The sequence below is a fragment of the Phytophthora infestans genome, genomic scaffold, assembly GCF_000142945.1.
Source record: "Phytophthora infestans T30-4 supercont1.149 genomic scaffold, whole genome shotgun sequence".
In the NCBI taxonomy this organism is placed as follows: Eukaryota; Oomycota; class Peronosporomycetes; order Peronosporales; family Peronosporaceae; genus Phytophthora; species Phytophthora infestans.
The window spans coordinates 165,902-172,480 of NW_003303610.1; positions in this window are offsets into that span (position 1 = coordinate 165,902).

Below are 6,579 nucleotides of genomic sequence, written 5' to 3' on the forward strand. Positions count from 1 at the left end.
AGATCGTCTCGATGGATTTTGTGATCCCACTACCGAAATCTCGTAGGAGGCAACACGGCGTTGCTCCTATTTCAGTGCTCGTTCACGGGATTCGTTATTGCCAAGGCTATGTCAGATACGATGTTGCCCAAGTGTTCGAAGAATGTGTGTACCGACGGTTCGGAGCCCCCATCATTAATAAGGCATGACCGCGACCCACGCTTCATGAGCGAGGTGTGCCAAGCGTTCGCAGAGATGATGCAGTCAAGATCAAGAGCGACTTTGAGCTATCGGCCACAGGCTAATGGACAGCAGGAACGCTCGGTGAAGTCAGTGATGGGGTCCGTACGGGTGTACGCAGAAGACCCTCTACAGCAAGATTGGGACGAAATCGCGGAGAAGCTAGTATTTGCTATTAATACTTCTCAAGACACTACGAGGAAGGAAACGCCGTTCTACCTCGTTCATGGTTGGGATGCGCAGTCGACGTTGCGGGCAATGTTGTCATCACTCAAACGAGGACTCGGCAAGCAGTCTGACGCACTGGCGTGGCGGCGTGAGATCAATCGACAACATGAGGTCGCCCTCACTATGGCCAAGGATTATCAGGCTGTAGAAAAGGAGCGAAGGGCTAAAAAGCATAATGATGCTCTGAGTCGACTGGAAAAAGCTGCTGTACCTCAACCAAGTGGAAACGAAGACTCGGCGGACCCTCCAGAAGCTTCGGAAGAGATGGAAGATCCTGCAAGAGCTCCACCGAGATCTCTTTTTGAGATTGGGAGCCGGGCGTGGCTGTACATGGAACGCGTCAAACCGGGCTTGACGAAGAAATTAGCTCACCGATGGCATGGACCTTTTCGGATCAAGCGCAAGGTGGAAGAGTTTGCGTACGAGCTGGAACTGCCTGATCGAAGTGGGTATCGCTTTTACCCAGTAGTGCATGTGTCAAGACTCAAGGCTGTCAACTAATTCAACAGTCGACCGAACACTCGGTTGGTACTTGACGCGACTAATGTAGCAAGACTCGACTTCGATGAGGAACTACTGCCTGAGGACAGCTGGGAACCATATCAAGTTGCCGGTGAATATGAAGTCGAGGCCATCCTCGACGACAGAACACCACCAACGACGAGCACGGAGCGTGCTGTACGCGAGTTCAAAGTCAAGTGGGTGGGCTATGAAGATACAACTTGGGAACCATCATCAAACTTGTCATGTGGAGGTCTGCTGTACGACTATTTGCGAGCCAAGAAGAGCGAGAATCGGCTGCAGATGGCGCAAGTGGCGGACGAAGACTAGCGTGACTTGATCACGTATAAACTGTCCACAGGGCGATGCAGCCTGTGGTAACAGACGAAGAACGTTACTGCAACAACAAATTGTATATGCATTTGAAGAACAACATGAACATGATTACGCTGTGGAAGTGGATTAAGAATAAGAAAACATGAATGCCGACCGCGGAGCGACCACTGAAAACGAAGTCACGCGGGATACCTCAACGGTTAGCGGAGATGCTGGACAACGTCGTGGAGCGTGCGGCGAGGACATCATCGAAACCAACAGCAGTCTCGAGGCGACGTTGAGTGTGTACATCGCCGTGGAGAGGAGGCGCAACGCTGATCTGCACTTGGTGACGAGCCATTGCAGTCAAGTACGGGATTATCGAGGTCATCATGTGATCGACCGATGCCTCCGTACTTTCAGCCAGCATGGCGCGCAGCGAATCTTCGGTGAGTGGTGGTGGACCACCAGCTGGGGCAGGAGGAGCAGCAGGAGCCATCTCCGCGGATTCAGCGACGACGGGGAGTGCTGCAGGAGCTACCGCAGGAAGTGAAGAGTCTGGGGCAGGAAGCGCCGAAGGACCAGTTGATGACGCCGCTGTCGGAGGAAGTGTAGCAGACTGAGGGACGTTCGAACCCTCGGCCTTGCCCTCCTGAGAAACAAGTCGAGTAATGCGAGGTGATGAGCAATGTGCCGATGATTCAAGAGAAGGACGAGCTGACGTACCTCCAGCTGTTCACGTTCGCGACGTCAACGAGGATTGAGACGCTGAAAAGCGTTGGACACGGCTCGATTCAGACGCTTGGACATACGGTGGCGAGATGGTGAATTGAAGAATGCAGAAATGTCACAACGGGCACCAGTACCGTGGCTTCCATTGCGACAGGGGCAGTTGTGGTGTAGTAATTTCTCCGTGGTTGCGGATTATCACCCGTCGACAAAGACGTGACACCGCCCAAGTTGTTCAAGCGACGAACCCTCGGTCGGGTGATGTACGGAGACGCCAAGGTGCAAGGGACTCGACGGCGTCACCTCCGAGTTTTCAACAAGTATCGGATACGGCCCTATGTCACTGAATCCAGGCTGTCCTTATTATTAATAATGGACTGGCCGGATTCGCATTCAGCGGACCATCTACGGTACGAACCCTCAGTGGCGGTTGGGATGAGTTCGCGGAATACTCAGCGACCTTTGGAAGACACGTTCACCGTCTGGGACAGGGCGCGGACCGTTAAAAATGCTCATGCGACAGTGCAGACGACGCTTGGCATGCAAGAAGATCCATAACGGATCATTGTTCACTTGATATTTGTATACTTGATTAGGACTTCTTATTAGGAATAGACCCGAAAGGGTAAGCTTAAATACAGAACAGAATTTTCACTCAAGCACACAGAGCGACGTCCGGCTTCAAGGTAAGCGTCAGGTCAAGCTTGTTTGAGTGTGTTATGCCTGTCGGTGAGCTCGAAGCTCTGTAGCGAGGGTTCATCCGGCAAGGCCAAGAGACTTTGTGTATTGGCCGATTACTATCGGGAGGTTTTACGTGACGGCTTTTTGTTGCCTATTTGCACGACTGGGAGTGCTTGAATTGCCTCCCTTTTATTTCTTCCAGCCGAGTGTTGAACACTCGGTGATCTCGTAAAAGGCTTACCCGTGCCTGGTACCCTTCCGCTGTTGGGACCACGAGGATTCAAAACACCTGCTAGCTTTGCTCGTGCTAGTAGCGTGTTCTTATTTTACTGGTTGGCCTATATAAGTAGTTTACAAGGTCCAGTTTGTCCCGGTGCAAGGGCAGAACTGGGGTCTTCAGGTCCGCCCGAACGATCGTTTACTATCCTAGTAGACGTATTGTTGTGGGAACATCCTAACTACATCTGTAGCTAGAGTTCACGTGGGATTTCCAACACCACAACTGGTGCCGCGACCCGGGAACAGATTGTGACCATTGTGAAGTGTTTGTATGGCCTTCCCGTTTACGAGCTACCAAGAGAAGAAGAACAAGAAAAAGACAAGAAACATGGCGAAAGGACAACCGACGGTACCAGTTACGCCTGCCAAGTCTGGCGGGGCTCGCAACGAGAGTTCAAGCCCGGCTGCGCGCTTTGCAGCCGGCACCGAGCTTTCAGTGAGCTTCGACGACGAAGCAGACATCGGTCCTGACGCCCACGATTATGAAGATTACGAAGACAAGACGCCGGCTCCAGAGCCAGGCGCAGCGACGCCGGAAACGGCCACGCTATCATCGGGGCTGAGCGGGACGACCAGGTCCCTTTCGAGGAACCTCGCCGACGAGCTCGATGATGTTGCGGGACCGGAACCGGCCTATGATGATTATGACGATGGGATCGAGGGTTCTAAGCTTTCGGTGGCGAGGGCAAAGCATTCAGCACTGCTGAAGGCACCTCGCCCACCTATCAACGGTGATACACCAGCCGCCAAGCGCGTTTTCGACCGCGTACAAGCGCTGATGCAGAATGATGAGTGGATGCAGCTGTTCAAGCCCATCCCCAAGAAAAAAGCCGACTGGCCTGCGCTTGCGCAGGAACTTCAATACCCAGTCAACTCGGTTTCGACTAGCCAAGTTGCCGAGGATTCAGTTTCGCTACTGTTGTCGCTGGGGTTCGATAACGAGACGTACCCATCGACGATGTCGCTCCAGGATTGGAGTCCACATGAAGCCGGAGCTGCTCTCCAGAAATGGAAGAAGAAGCTTCGGAAGGCGTTTGGCGCTGTTGGCATCAATGCCGGAAAGCAACCTGTGAGTCGACCGATGATTCAAGATGAAGATCCGTCCAAGATTCCATTGCCGCCGACGCCCCAACGACTCGTTCGTACTCCTCCGACCAAGCGTGGAGCTGAGCGTGGTGCCTTTGGCACTACCGAAGCTTCACCGTACTTTCAAGACTCGCACATGGTTACGCCACGTTCGGAGAGCCGTATGCAACGTATTTACGCAAGTAACGAGGGTTCGTTCGGTCGCCGAGGCGGTGCGCGAGCTCCCAAAGGTGGTGCCGGACGTCGTCAAGTCGATAGCGATGGTTCGTCCAGTGACGATGACATTTTGGTGCGTACATTCGACGAGGAAGATCCTCAGCTCGATTTGATGCGTCAGATGAATGAGCTAGCGACGCTGAACGACGTGGACCCAACACCGAGAATTGAAATGGCCTCGCACCGACCGCTGGATCGCATCACGCCGTTCTCAGGCTCTCGCAACAAGCGCGAGAACTGTATGCAGTGGCTCCGTGGGTTCGTCTATGAAATGACTGGAACCCACACAGATGCCGATAAATGGTGCATTCCATTTGAGCTAAGTCTCCGGGACGGAGCCATTCATTGGTTCCGTCAACTTCCGAAGAAGACGAAACGCAAGTGGAAGCTGCTGAGCTACGCGTTCATCCGCTACTACTGCTCGCAGTTCACGCAGACGGCACTGTCGCGTTACTACTCCGCCAAGCGGGAACGTAATGAACATCTGTGCGACTACATAAACAGGCTGAATGGCTATGCTCGGACCGCCCGTCTACACTTCGAGAAGAGTGGTCGCGACGCGAAAGAACACGTACAGCAGTTCCTGGCAACATGCGATGATGACAAGCTGGCGGAGAGTCTCTACCACGCTCGAGTCGCCGACATTCACGAGCTCGAAGAGATCATCGAAGATGTTCTCAAGGGCAAGGAGAGAATGGCCAAGCGTGACAGTGAGTACCGATACTCCAAGAGTCGTGATACGCGACGCGACGATGGATTCGCCCGCAACAATGGGCGTGATGACCGCCGTCGCGATGACAACCGAAACAAACCAAGAGTGACGCTCATTGAAGCCACGGTGGATGATCTACTAGCTGAATTAGAAGGTCGTGAAGCTGCTCAAGGGGGCAACGAGTATTCAAACGAAGATCCGAACGCTTACGACAATGACCAAGACGAGTACAACGACTTTCAGCCCGATAATACGGATGGTAATTTCTCATTGGATGAAAACGACCGATACCTCACCGCTGCTAACGAAAATGAACGTCGTGCAGCTGCTGAAGGCACCTACGCACGTTCAGACAACCGTCAACCGCGTGGAAACACGCCTGATCGCGAGAATGGCTTCAATCAAGATCGCCGAAGTAGTGACCGTGGGCTCAATCAGGACCAACGCGGTCGACGTGACTTCAACCGCGACAACCGACGCCCACAGTACGGACCATGCGCGGTGTGCGGTGGCATGAGTCACTCCGACCACTACTGTAACAAGCGATGCAAGTTCTGCAAGCAGCTCCACGATGCTGGACAATGCGAACTTTTCCGCAACTTCCAATACCTTGCCAAATTCGTGCGCACTAAAGGCACGAAGGAGGAACTCCCGCCAGAGCTCAAGGCCGTCGTTCAAGAACGTCGTTTAAACTAGGCAGCCCGCCAACTACAACTGGGTTGGGTCCCTATCGGGCTGCCACAGTTGACCGAGCCTTCAATGGAAGCAGAGTGTATCTTTGCTTTCATGGGGCAGAGTGAATGGCCTGATAATTACGTAACAAGTGTGAACGCGACGGAAAATGAAAAGGAGAGGAGTAGAATCCTCGGTGGAGGTGTTGGAGAGAAAGTGGAGTGTGCTGATGCTGATGAGGCACCAGCGAGGGTTCGTTCGGCTTGGTTTCGAGAGCAGCGCGAGACGAACCCAAGGGTCACTCCAAGATGATGAAGTTGAACCCTGGCGAGAGACAGGGGTGGTGGTCGGCCAAGAAATTCGACCGACGGATCAGAATGAGAGCTCTGGTGCAAGGCGCTGTGAAACGACCAGCGAACGAGGATCCTCCTCGACACAGGAGCGAACGTTAGTGTGATCACTGACACCTTTGCCAAGAAGTTGCGACTCCGAGATGTACCTGATCACAGACGCCGCATTGACATTCAAGGAATCAACGAAGGCAAGGTGTCTACGACGCGACGAGCGTGCGTCAAGATTACGCTCGGATGGGAGATGGTGTACGAGTTTGAGATGTGGGTAATGGCGCATAGTGCAGGCGTCGACGTGGTACTCGGGACCGACTTTATGATCCCAGCTGGGATCCGGTTGGACCTGTTCCACGGCGCGGCGCAATTACCGCACGAAGTCAAAATCCCGCTGATAAAGACCAAGAACATGATCGACAGCGAAGAATACGGCTCCCATGTTGACGCCGGGCCACCCGAGCGGTTGGACATTTCAAGCGCACGAAGTGGCGAGAATAATCGACTAGCGAAGCGTCAAAGTCGGGGCTGGAAGAACACGTACTGTGGGGTTCGTCGAACGAACAAGCTAATTCCCGTCAGTTGACGAGGTTTCGA